Source organism: Mytilus galloprovincialis, chromosome 10 (assembly GCF_965363235.1).
Source record: "Mytilus galloprovincialis chromosome 10, xbMytGall1.hap1.1, whole genome shotgun sequence".
Lineage (NCBI taxonomy): Eukaryota > Metazoa > Mollusca > Bivalvia > Mytilida > Mytilidae > Mytilus > Mytilus galloprovincialis.
Genome location: NC_134847.1, coordinates 80,803,989 through 80,818,113, shown reverse-complemented (window position 1 = coordinate 80,818,113; position 14,125 = coordinate 80,803,989).

The window sequence follows — 14,125 nt, the reverse complement described above, 5'->3', positions numbered from 1 at the left end:
AGTCTTTAGCAATCGGAACAATATGGATGCGTGTACTTTATTACTTTTAAGTTTAGAAAGGTCGACCCAAGATTATTAGAATTGATGACCAAGATCCATCTGCCAGTATTTTACGACCTACGAGGACGATAATGTATTTTGCTTGATTTAATTTCAAAATTTCCGCAATTTCACAATTCAAACTGGGATATTAAATTGGTTTGTCATTAAGAGCCTATAAGGTATTAATTTTGCTTATTTGTGAAGACTATAAGGTGACATTAACTAGAGGTCGTTGATGGGGGATTATGGAATTGGGAATAGTGGACAAAAAATATAAATAATAGAGACAATGGACCAAGAAATAAATAAAATAGCTAGAATAATGGTGTTAAAATGTTATGATAAGAGAATAATTGTCAAAAAGTATAAAGAATAGAGAAATATGGCATAAAATATCACAGAATACAGAAATTAAGAAACCCGAATCCAGACCATCATACTAGTTGCCTTAATGAACGTTAGTTTGTCTCTGGGAGATTGCTATTGGTTATCATATGGTTTCTCTTTATTTCTATGTCTATTAATTCAGAAGCATGCTTTCATTATTTACCAACAGTTTACATATCACATTATAAAAAAAGACTATTATTTTGCAAACTACCATAGATTTCCGGTAATTGTTCTGCATAGACCACACCACATTGGAGTCCCTGTAAATTTTTTTCAAGTGGACCGCAGTTACCCACCCCATAATTACATAAAAGTTAATAAACAAATGTCTACGGAAATACTTCTGTCCGAACAATGTGTAAAGGGGAGCTTGGTAGCTGATGTCTGCTGGAGAAAAAAATCAAGGTTGCTATTTAGCTTATTTTTTTTCAAAGATAGGTCCAAAGTTGGGGTCGAACACCGAACCCCATCCTTACCGAAAATGTAATGAAAATTGTCCTCACTAGGTGCAAAGGGAAGCTGGGTAGCTGGGGTCTACAGTAGAAAAATCCAGGGTGTTGTTCTGCTTAGTTTTTTTTCTACAGTAGGTCTAAAGTTGAGGTCGTATACCCTACAAAAACCCTTACCAGACAGTTAATAAAAAAATTCTGCGGCAATACTTTTATCTGCTCTAGGTGAGAACGTAAGCTAGAGATCTAGGGCCTACTTGATCAAAATTACAAGTTAATTTATAGCACGGATCAATCTTTTTTAAGCTAATAAATAATTTACTTGCCCACCATACTTTGAATACAAAACATAAACCTTTTGTCCAGTCATATTTAAGCGAAATCCACTAGTTCAGAGGTAGAATGTTTTGTAAAAACAGTTTTGTGTGGCAAAAAAAAGTTAAAGCACGAGTGCAACTTTCTTTTCTTTTAATGCAGAATTATTATTACTTTTCATGAACTTTTTGACAGGATGCCGATAATAAGGAAAGCTATTTCACCCAATAGTGCAATTTTGCCATCATTAAAAAAAATCATAATTATTTACGATTCTATAAACACTCCAAGTGATGACTATTTAAAATGTAAAGCGGGCAGTACGCTGTGTAATATATCGAAAGCGATTGATTTTGGCTTTATATAACTAATAATAACATAAGATGTATGTTTCATGATAATTCGTTATTCTGATTGGCTAACTGCACATCTCATGTTACATTACACAACGAAAATCATTATTCATGATGTCAGGACACGAGGTCCCACAATAAAGTGCAAAGGTGAATTTAATAAAAACTTGATAAAAATCGTGTTTTCATGATCCTAGCTAAAACATGTAATTATAAATATTGAATGCTTCTTTTTGTAACTTCATAGGGTTGTAAAAGCGTTGACCGTGCGTACATTTTCAGAATGAAGCGCTTCCGCTTTTCATACAAAATGTATTTTGGTCATCGCTTTACACCTCAATGAAGTAACAAAAAAAAAAAGCATTCAATTCTTAAATAAACCAGAAATGAAATTTTAAAATTCATTGAAAAGTGTCTTTGACTGCTTAATTATATTTCAAAAACTGATGATATAGTGGTTATATATTAATAAAAACATTTTAAGTACGTTTGAGTCTTATGCAATATTTGTTTTTATATATTTGAAAACTGACTGATACCGACTGGTTGCTTGAGCCTGGTCTCACAAACTCCGCATTTTCATTACAGCCGATTACATTGAGTGTGTAGACAAAGGTAATATCTTTGGATCGCTTGTTTGTTAGCTGAACTATGAAGTAACTAGGAAAGGTATACCACCCTCCTGTAGAAGGAGCCTAGTCCTACAGACAGATTGATTGGTTATTTGTCGAACTAGTCTACTCTTAAAGGAGGGTAGTTTACCTAACCTAATAATACAAGCAAGATAACCAAGGATAGGCTACCTTTGCCTACACAATCAGTGCAATCGGCTGTAACTTTTTTACATTACAGGTTGCAACACCTTGCAATCATTAGGTTCCAATAAACGTTTGGAAAATTTAGTTAATGTGCTTTCCCATAGGGTTTTATGCAGAACAATTACCGGAAATCTATTATGGAAACTTGAAAAAACAATATCGAAATTTAAGCGAACAATGAAGTTTCTCACATTAAAAAGGTTGAGACATTGAAGGCCAAATATTTTTTTTTATTCTTGCGTGTCTTATTATAATCAGACGGTAATTTTAGAGTTTACAAAGAAATTTATTATTAAGACAAACATTAATGTCGAGTTTCATTGGTGAAATTAACACTACAATACAAATAAAGGATTCTCGAATGATCATGACTTTTGCTTGTAGTAAAATGATCAATGAATGAATGAATGAATCAATCAATCAATGAATCAATCAATCAATCAATTGATCAATCAATAAAATTGAGAATGGAAATAAAAAATGTGTCAAAGAAACAACAGTCAGCCTTAACCAAAGAGCACAGCCGAAGGCCACCAATGAGTCTTCAACACAACGAGAAAATCCGGGCTTCAGCTGGTCTCTAAATAAAAATATATACTAGTAATGTGAAAATGGACGTCACACTTAACTTAGACAAAAAAAAACATAAAAAAACTAACAAAGATCAGAGTCTACTGTCTTGGGACCGGCGCAAAAATACGGCGGGGCTTAACATGCTTTGTTAGATCTCAACCCTCCCGCTATACAATTATATCTAGCTTATGTAGAATAAACAAACACACAACAATATGCACAGAGAAACTCAGTTTAAAAGAAATCCGAGTCCGATGACAAAATAGTAAACAAAAGAAACTACACAAAACGAATATGATTCATAAATTAACAAAGAACTACTAGCAGTAACTGACATGCCAGCTCCAGACCCCAATCAAAAATATCGAAAGAATATATAGATATAAGAAGATGTACATGGTATGAGTGCCAATGAGACAACTCTCCATCCAAGTCACAGTGTGTAGAAGGAAACTATTATAGGTTAAAGTACCCTCTTCAACACGAATTCTTGGCTCACACCGAATAGCAAGTTGTAAGGATCCTCCAAAATGACTAGTGTAAAACCATTCAAACGGGGAAACCAAAGGTCTAAACTCTATATATAACTAGAGGCTCTGAAGAGCCTGTGTCGCTCACCTTGGTCTATGTGTTTTTGGTGATGGTGATGTGTTCGTAGATCTTACTCTACAAAACATTGTTGATGCTTACAATTATCTCTATCTATAATGAACTTAGCCTGGTAGTTGACTTATTTGTAGGTCTTACTTTGCTGTACATTATGGATGTTTACAGTTTATCTCTATCTATAATAATATTCAAGAAAATAACCAAAAGCTACAAAATTTTCTTAAAATTACCAATTCAGGGGCAGCAACATAACAACAGATTGTCTGATGCATCTGAAAATTTCAGGGCAGATAGATAATGACCTAATAAACAATTTTACCCATGTCAGATTTGCTCTAAATGCTTTGATTTCTGAGATATAAGCCAAAATCTTCATTTTACTCCTATGTTCTATTTTTATCCATGGCGACCATCTTGGTTAGTTGTCAAGGTCACCGGACACATTTGTTATACTAGATATCCCAATAATGATGGTGGCTAAGTTTGGTTGAATTTGGCTCAGTAGTTTCAGAGGAGAAGATGTTTGTAAAAGTTACGACGACGGACGCCAAGATATAAGAAAAGCTCACTTGACACTTCGGGCCAGGTGAGATAAAAAACGAGAAGCGAGAACGACATCAACAAACAACATCTATTGTTTTTTGTGTGATTTTTTTATTACTAGACCAAATATTTTCATGATTTTTTATTATCTAGGACTGCATTTTTGATTAACAATTGATAACCAAGTTTAATAAAATCATATGTGTGTATAGCAAACATATTAACTTTGGCTTGAAAGACGTCTATTTAATTGTTTTCGACTCGCTCTGCTCGGTCGGAAAAATTGACAAAAATAAAATCCTAAGATTGAACGCGTTCGTTCAACAATCTTATTAAAATTAATATATATTTAGTTTTCTCATACACATAAGTATTACGAAATTAGAGATATACATTTTGATTAGATTAGTTCGTCTAATTTACAAATGTAGTGTTATCTGTAGTAAATTTACTGACTTCTTTAATAAAGGATTTGAATAAGAATGTGTCCATACCACATAAATGCCCCACTCGCACTATCATTTTCCATGTCTAGTGGACCGTGGAATTGAGGGTCAGAACTCTATATTTGGCATTGAAATTAAAAAGATCATATGATATAGAATATGTGTACTGAGTTTCAAAAAAAATATATCTGTACATTAACTTCACTTTCAAGTATAGAGATGTGATTTTTTTTCTGAGACAAGTGCTTGTGACAATCCAAAAAAACTTGCAGTCATTCGATGTTCAGTACTTCAGTACTTTGATTGTTTGAAAACGAGGTAAAAATACCCTGCCACATTCGGTATGTGTTTTTGTAAGACCTTTTTTTTCCTTCTGTTTTGTATCGATCTCATACGTTAAGCCCTTTTCCACTGATTTGTATAGTTTGTTCTTATGCTGTGCTGTAACAAAACTGTCCCGGCTGTTTACAAGCATGTTAAACGCCACAATATATTGCATGTGCCTGCTCCAACTCAGGAGCATGTAGTTCAATGGTTTTCGTTTGTTGATGTCTTTTATATATGTTTTTCGTAATTCATGTTGTTTTAAAATAGGCTGTTATTTTTCTCAATTGAACTGTTTCATATTTTTCAATTCATGGACTATTGTAGCCGACAATACCGTATGTTTTTTTCTCATTGTTGAAGATTATATGGTTGCCTATATATAATTGCTTACATCCACTACATTTGAACTTTGTTGGATAGTTGACTCATTTGCATTAATACCAAATCTCCTCATTAAAAGTTGAGGGGTGTGTGTGTTTCTTTGGAAAATTTCAATGTTTTTCTCCAGGTCACCCAGTTTGAATAGAATATTTTGACATTTTGCTGTGCTCTTGGATTTGAGTTAAGAGCCAACCAGAGCTCACGGCCTGTTGGTGGGTAGTTGATGACTATATGGTAAGCTCTGGATGTCTTTTTGAGTATTGCATACGGTGATTTGGTGATGTCTTCATGCCATGCATTGTCCCATTACTTTATATAGACAGCTTATCAGTCAACCTGATCTATCAAGTAGCTCTCCTCGCCTTTTGTATAGTCAGACGAAAAACAAGATATAAACTGACTTAGCTTGGTATATACGTGTTTATTTAATATACTCATATAAATATAAAAAAGAAGATGTGGTATGATTGTCAATGAGACAACTCTCCACAAGAGACCAACATAACACAGAAATTATCAACTATAGGTCATCGTACGGCCTTCAACAATGAGCAAAGCCCATACCGCATAGTCAGATATAAAAGGCCCCGAAATGACAATGTAAAACAATTCAAACAAGAAAACTAACTTATTTATGCACAAAAATTGAACGAAAAACAAAAATGTAACACATAAACAAACGACAACCACTGAATTACAGGCTCCTGACTTGGGACAGGCACATACATTTTGAATGTGGCGGGATTAAACATGTTAGCGGGATCCCAAATTCAAGTCAAATTGATTTTTTAAAACAACATAAAAGTTAAAAAGTGTAAAAAAAAAAATATTTTAATAAATGTTGAAAATATTATTGTGTTTGTTCTGCGGCTACGTTAACGGAACATCAATCAAGTAATCGATCTTCATGACTATGGCTTCAATATTTAATGGTATAAAATATCATATTCTGCTTGTCGTAGACTCAAAAAGACTTCAAGTTGGAATAGATCTACGAAGACTAAAAAACGTTCATGTGTGGTTTAGCAATTGTACATGCCCACGAAACCGACGTCCAGATATTGTTCGGAAGATGTTTTGAGAAGTTCCGATGCGACCGGACAAGTAAAATTAAACTGTTACAGTATATTACAGAACACAAAACTGGCTATCTTGCTGTAAATACAAGTTAAAAACCTGAAATGGTTTACACTAAAGCTAAAAATCCCAATCCCACGGCATCAAATAATTTAAAAAAATCATATGACCTTTAACATTGAAGGTCTAAACTAGCATTGAGCCGTGTCCAGGTCCGAAATAGAAAATAAAGAGATGTGGAGTAAATGTACACGAGACAAAATCGCACACAATATATAGAAAAAATACAAATTATTAATGAACAGGGCCCGTATGCATAAAGCTACTTAAGTTAAGATTTTCCTTAGTAAACACTTAAGTTAAGGAAACTCCGCCCTTTTTATCTAAGTGGTATGCATAAAAAATCTTAAACTAAGTATTTCCTAAATAAAATCTTAGTTGTTTTAAGTCACACCCACAAAACTTAAGTGGTATGCATAAAACTCCTTATAGAGCTTTCTTACAAATTGACGAAAGGTACGTATGCTTGACGAATCATACGTAAGACTCGTTTAAGGGATCCTTTATTTTGACATATTTAAATAATAGTCGTGGAACTTCGGACAATTATCCTACATGCAATGACAGTTATTAAATTGGACTTTTCCGATATATTTATAGGATGTCGGGACGTACGATATGTTAAAATATGATACCACCAGGTCGGATGAGATAACACTACAAAATATCCTAAATATATCTAGTAGTCAGACAAAAAAAAAATGCCCCTAAAAAACTAAAAACCGACCCCTCCCCTACGTATACTCTTCAATATTACAATGTTTTGAATCATCGCCCCCCCCCCCCCCCTTAATGTGTATATATGATATACCGGGGCAATGGAACGAATATTTTTTACGTATAATTGCGTTTTGCCTATAGTCCTCAACATTCATCAAATATTAGCCACTGGACGATAAGTGATAACTTCGCGTCTATCTTCCAAACATGTGTATTATTAAATCGTCATTATAAAATCCACAATGTATATGGTGTAAAATCGTAGATTTATTTTCTTGATATACAAAATCTGTTTTTCTAGATTTATTCAACATTACTTTTTAAAAACATGTATCATCATTTTTGTTTAGCAAATCTCGATATTCCACTTTGACAATTTGCTGAAAGTGTACTATAAAAAATAAAATAAATGTGAATCTTGTCGTTAAATTTAGACTAACGTACTTCAATAATGCCATTGAAAAGTTAATCGTGAAACTCGTGCTTAAAAATTTCCCGCGGAAATGTGTTCTCGTGGTTTACGTAAGTAACGTATCGGACGTAAGTGTATTTGACACTATTATTCTCTGTTTGATTATATTAAAATCGTGTATTATTTGCGATATTATTCTTTTTTGAAAAATAAACTTGATTTAGAAAAGAATGCTGTTTTACTGGATAAAACACAGACTCTTTTAACAGTTATTGTGGAAATGAAATACGTGCTCCCTTTACGTTCGTTCGTACCTTTCGTCAATTTGTAAGAAAGCTCTAATACTTAGGAAACGCCTAAGATAACACTTAAGTCTAAGGTACCTATAGAGCTACCTTAAATTTTCAAAAATAGTTAAAAATTAGTCGAAAGTTTGCGTTTTTGGTAGAACATTATTATGTTACCTACAATTTGATTGATTAATATATATATCAGTAATAAACTAATTATTCGTTTATTTATTGCTAAATAATAAGTAAATATTAAAGATCATCGTTATTTTCTTCGAATCACGTATAATCAACAAATCAAGAGATAACAGTGGGTAGTTATATATACTATTTCCTAATCTCGATGTTATGTATACCGAAAAGTACTGAGTGTTACACACATGTAATTCATGGTACTTTTTTTCTTTTGTTTACTTTGTACGTGCACGGTTTTTTTTTAATTATTAGAATACACAGCGCGGTATCAATTTTAACCGTTAGTTAAAAACCGAATCAAGGAATGAAGAGAGCATGAAAAACCACACTTTATATATGTTTGGGGGTGGTTTCTGTTTTGCCGGGTGGATGGGGTTGGGTGGGAGGTGGTGCGTCATTTGAACTTTCAATTCAGTTTTATTCTAAAGATGTAGGGCATACCCTAATTTTTTGTTCACTTACCGGGACAAAATCAAAAAGTTTTAAGACCTACCCAGAGGTGGATTTCTTTCATAAAAGGGGGGGGGATATGAAACAATTAGGTTGATTGTTTGGAATCACTGTTACGGCAGTCAGAAGTCCCCATGGAATTCGTCGGTTATATAAGGTATTTGTGATACCTTACTCGTTTTAAATTATTTTTTCATATTACCTTATATATTCAGAGATATATTGCGGTTCGAAAATATTTCTAAGTTCGTTAAGATGTAGAGAATATACTTACTGTAATAATTTGTTTTAGTAAAGATTGTAGGACTTTTGAAATATACCCTAGTTTGTATATTGATTTCTGGAAAACAATCTACCCTCCCCCTTTTTTTGTTGTAAAAGGGAAGTGATAAAAATGTTAATTTCACATCAAAATAGATTTTTTTTAAACTATAAGCAAATGTAGGCAAGGGTTCTGGACAGGGAGATGGCAGCTCATAATAAGCTCAACGATAAGTGAACATTTTATTGAAAAAAAGTGTTTTGTAAAATTATTTGTTAGCACATGCATGCTTACAATGCTGTACTCAGTCTTGTGCTACGCCACTGATTTAACCTTGATCATGTTTTGTTAGAGTTTAAAACATATTGTTGTCTCCAGAAAATATTACACCCATGAAAGATAATTAAAGATTAAGTAGAGGAAAGTTTTGGATTACCAATGCTCATCCGTCAAAGCATCAACCATAAAAAGCGTTGTCTTATATGCGCCAATTGTTCATCATTAAACTATGTTACGTTCTATTGAATTGTTTTACATGCCTATATCAATTTAACCCCAGCTCTTTAGAATAAAAGCATGCATTGATCAATAAATTAGAATAATCATAACAAACTTTTACACGGATGAGTACATGTGATGAGCTAATATTTATCATACGGTAACTAGAGAAAGGTTCCGATTTAAGTATTCCTTAGTTAAGTGAATACTTAAGTAAGTTTATGCATACCATTTAAGAATTTGACTTAACTAAGGAAATTCTTAGTGAAATCTAAGTTTAAGGAATACTTAAGTTAAGATGTTTTATGCATACGGCCCCAGGGCTTTTATGCCTGTTCTTCATCTTGAAAGGAGCTGGTGAGTCTTCAACGAGGAACTAGACCATTGATCCTCATTATACAAAAGTAACATACTGAGACTGGTTAGTGCATCGGACTATACAAAAACATAAGTTCCTGGTTCGATCCCCGTTCCGGTGAGAAAATTTCCAATCCACTATGAGGGTTTGGATGGGGTTAAATGATTAAAGAATAAGCCCTTAAAAAATAAAGATTAGAAAATAGCGGGCAAAAAAAAAATGAAGATTAGAGAAAAAAGGGGTTAATTTTTTGAAGATTAGAGAAAAAAGGGGTTAATTTTTTAAAGATTAGAGAAAAAAGGGATGAAAATTAAATGTTTACAGAATAACAGACCCCCCCCCCCCCCCCACTATTAATAAATATGTTTAAACTAACAATAGTCACACACTTGACTTTGTGGATTACATTATTTTTTTCATCATCCTACATATGTCTTTTGATATTGTTCATACATGTAAATACTAAAAGTCTTACACTGTATCTATATATTTTGCTCCGAGACCAGAACATAATAAAATAGATAAATTAAAACTTGCGCTTTATATTAAGAAAGGGTGTGAAAGATTTTGTATCATTTTTTCCAGTTCTTCTGGAGTCCTTGAGCCCTTCCCTCGCCAACAATATATAGTTTTCTTTATTTGTAAAAGAGGCTAGTTACGCTACAATATTATCATCTTAGATTAACCTCTCCAAACTTAAAAGTAAAGATCACGCACCCTTATTGTTTAGATTGATAAAGACTTTTGCATCCGTCGAAATTATCTTCGATTAAAGTAGTATTGACCTGACAACCGCTGTGCATGTATACTTTAACGACCTTTAAATGAATGACAAATGACAACATTGTCATTTTTTGAATGACAATTAAACTGTGTTGGAAAGATAACATCAATACACTTTCGTTTTTCGTTTTTTGTTTTTGTGAAATCAAAAATGAAAAATGAAAACACTTTCATTTTTCGATTTTAGTTTTTGAGAAATCAAAATTGAAAAATGAAAATACTTTTGTTTTTCGTTTTTTGTTTGTGAAATCAAAAACGAAAAATGAAAACACTTTCGTTTTTCGTTTTGGTTTTTAAGAAATCAAAAACGAAAAATGAAAGCACTTTCGTTTTTCATTTTGGTTTTTATGAAATAAAAAACGAAAAATGAAAACTCTTTCGTTTTTTGTTTTTTGTTTTTGATATTTCAAAACGAAAAACGAATGGACGCAGATATACACGGACCATAATCGCACCATCATTTAATTTAAGTATAAGCTCAAAACAATAACATGACATTCGTATCTAATAAATTTTTTGCTCAGGTTTTTCATTATATATGCGTTATATTATAAAATAACCTGACTAGTTGCAGCTAAAAACTTATTTTTCATTTTGAAATACTTACGCTTTTCTACATCAGGAATAGATTGCCTTGGCTGTATTTGGCAAAACTTTTAGGAATTATTGGTCCTCAATGCTCTTCAACTTCGTACCTTATTTGGCCTTTCTATTTTTTCTATTAGAGCGTCACTGAAAAGTTATCAAAGGTACCAGGATGATATTTTAATACGCCAGACGCGCGTTTCGTCTACATTAGAGTCATCAGTGACGCTCAGATCAAAAAAGTTTTAAAGCCAAATAAATACAAAGTTTAAGAGCATTGAGGACCCAAAAACCCAAAACGTTGTGCCAAATACGGCTTAGGTATACTACCTATAATCTGGTTTACTGGGACAATGAGTCTTTTTTTAGACAAAACGCGCGTCAGGGGCAAGTACAAAATTTCAATCCTGCTATCTATAATGAGTTTATGTACAGTCACTGGGTCGATGCCACTGCTGGTGGAGTTTTTGTTCCCCGGGGGTATCACTAGCCAAGTAGTTTTTACCGTTTAAAATTTTTTTTTTTTTTTTAAATATAAGGCTTTTCTACCTCAGAAATAGATTACATTAGCTGTATTTGGCAAAATTTTTAGGAAATCTTGGTCCTCAATTATCTTTAACTTTGTTCAAATGTACTTTATTTGGCCTTTTTAACTTTTTTTATTCGAGCGTCACTGATGAGCCCTTTGAAGACGAAACGCGCGTCTGGCGAAAATTTCATTCCTGCTATCTTTGATGAGTTTATTTGCATTATATATGCGTTGTATTATAAATTAACTTGACTAGTTGAGCACAGTCAAGTAAGATTTAATATGCCTATAAGAAAGTAACAATATTAAACTAGTACTTTGACAGGACAATATACGATTTTAACTTTCACCTTAACACATTAGAATAGTAATAGGAATCATATGAAATACTAGATAATACATCAGACGACAGTATCTTGAATCTTTTATACAGTTAATACTCATATTTCAATATGTGATATATAATCTTTTATACAGTTTATACTAATATTTCAATATGTGATATATAATCTTTTATATAGTTAATACTCATATTTCAATATGTGATATATAATGCGCATCATTGATACCAGATGATTGCTAACATAATGAACATGAACTTTATTAGATTAAGTTATTATTTGATGCGAGGAATGAATTATTCAATATTAATCCATACATAACATCGGTTGGTTTTATTTGAATTGTTTTACATTTGTCATTTCAAAACCTTTTAAATCCAACCCTGCAGTATGTGATTTTCTCATTGTTGAAGGCAGTACGGTTACCAATAGTTGTTTATTTCTGTGTCATTTTTTCTCTTGTGAAAAGTTGTTTTAATGGCAATCATACCACATCTTCGTTTTATATGTTACATCATTCACGGCCGAGTCCCTCCTGTTTCAATATGTTACATAAAATACACGACTGCCATAGTTGTTGTCCTTTTGTACCTGAGATAATGATTCGAATTAACTTTATTTTATTGATAGCGATATACCGTAGCTTCTTCGTTGCTAGATATGATGTTTAACAAATCTTTTGTAAATATTAATGAACACGCAAACATCTTATACGTTCAGGTATTGCACATCCAGTATTTTATGGTAATATTCCATACAAAGAACAAACATGTCGCCATTGACCTCACAGGCTAACCAAACATTAAAACAGAGATATAGTTACGGTAGTGTTGTCAAGTCATTAAAGATGGTATATTATTGAATTGTTATTGATTAACTTATAGTTTATATAATCCTGGTATCTTTGATATAATCCTGGTACCTTTGATAACTATTATAGGTATTTTTATAACAATTTCCTAATCAGTTATTGGCATGATGCGGGTTATATTATTCTCATATATTTTATGATGGTAACTAATAAACCCCTAAAAAATGGTATAGTGCTTGATCTTCATATGATGACGATGTAATCTTACAACCAGTAAAATTGAAGTCTTGAGCTTTCATGTCAATAGCTGCCAGCAGTTCAGTGTTAATTTTAGTATCAGTTTCTTCTGTAGCCTATTCTGATCTGACTGAGGCTTCGTTTAAACTGACTTTTACTGTTCGTAATGTTGTGTGTTGTTTGTTCTAATTGAATAAAGGTATATGAGAAGGTTGAGATCACATAAAACATGTTGAATGCCGACGCATATGTGTGCCTGTTCAGGAGCCTCTGGCCTTTGTTAGTTTTGTAAGATTGTTTTAATTGTAAATGTTCCGCAATTTAGTGTGACGTCCATTTTCACTGAACTATTACACATTTATGTTTAGGGACAAGCGTGACGCCCCCATCGCGTGCGAAAGTTTGTCGGTTTGTTGTCCCTTTGGGAACAAACTGTGCGCCTCACCTTTCCGACCTCTTTTTATTTTCATATGAATCAAAGTTCCTCCAGACACTTGTTAAAAACAAGAGGATCAAAGAAGCCAGATTATTTAATTTCACTTTCAGATATATTGATGATGTTCTTTCCATAAACAATCCGAACTTTTCTGATTAGGTTCCATTAATATATCCCCCTGAACTAGAGATTAAAGAAACAACAGACACTGCTTCCTCCGCCTCATTTTTAGACTTGTATCTCGAATTTGACTTACACAGTCATCTCAGTACTAGAATCTATGACAAACGAGACGATTTTAATTTTGAAATTAGAAATTTCCCCCACCTTAGTAGCAATATACCAAGTTCACCTGCATATGGGATATATATTTCCCAACTTATTCGATATTCAAGAACTTGCAGCTCCGACTCAGACCTTGTAAAACGTCATCAGTGTCTGAGTAGAAAGCTGATGAAGCAGGGGTATGTCAAAGAACGTCTCGTCCTTTTTCAAAAAAAGTTAATCGGAAGGTACCAAGACCTTGTTGATAAATATTCCGTATCAACTTCACAAATAATACACGATGGTCTTGATGTATAGATTCTGCGTACTGATGTTGTTTATCATCTTAACAACGTGTTTTATAGTTCTTTCATTTGTCTTTGTTCTATTATTAATATTACTTTTACTGTTGAATGGTTTTATGTGATATCCGTTTGACTTGGCTCGGTACTTGTACATCTCGTCAATGTGTTTGTATTGTCTTTCATTTTTTGGTGGTGTGTTTTAAATATGCGGCTTTTTGTATTTCTTTGGTTCTTATAACGTGACTCTGTACTTAAAAAGATCCCGT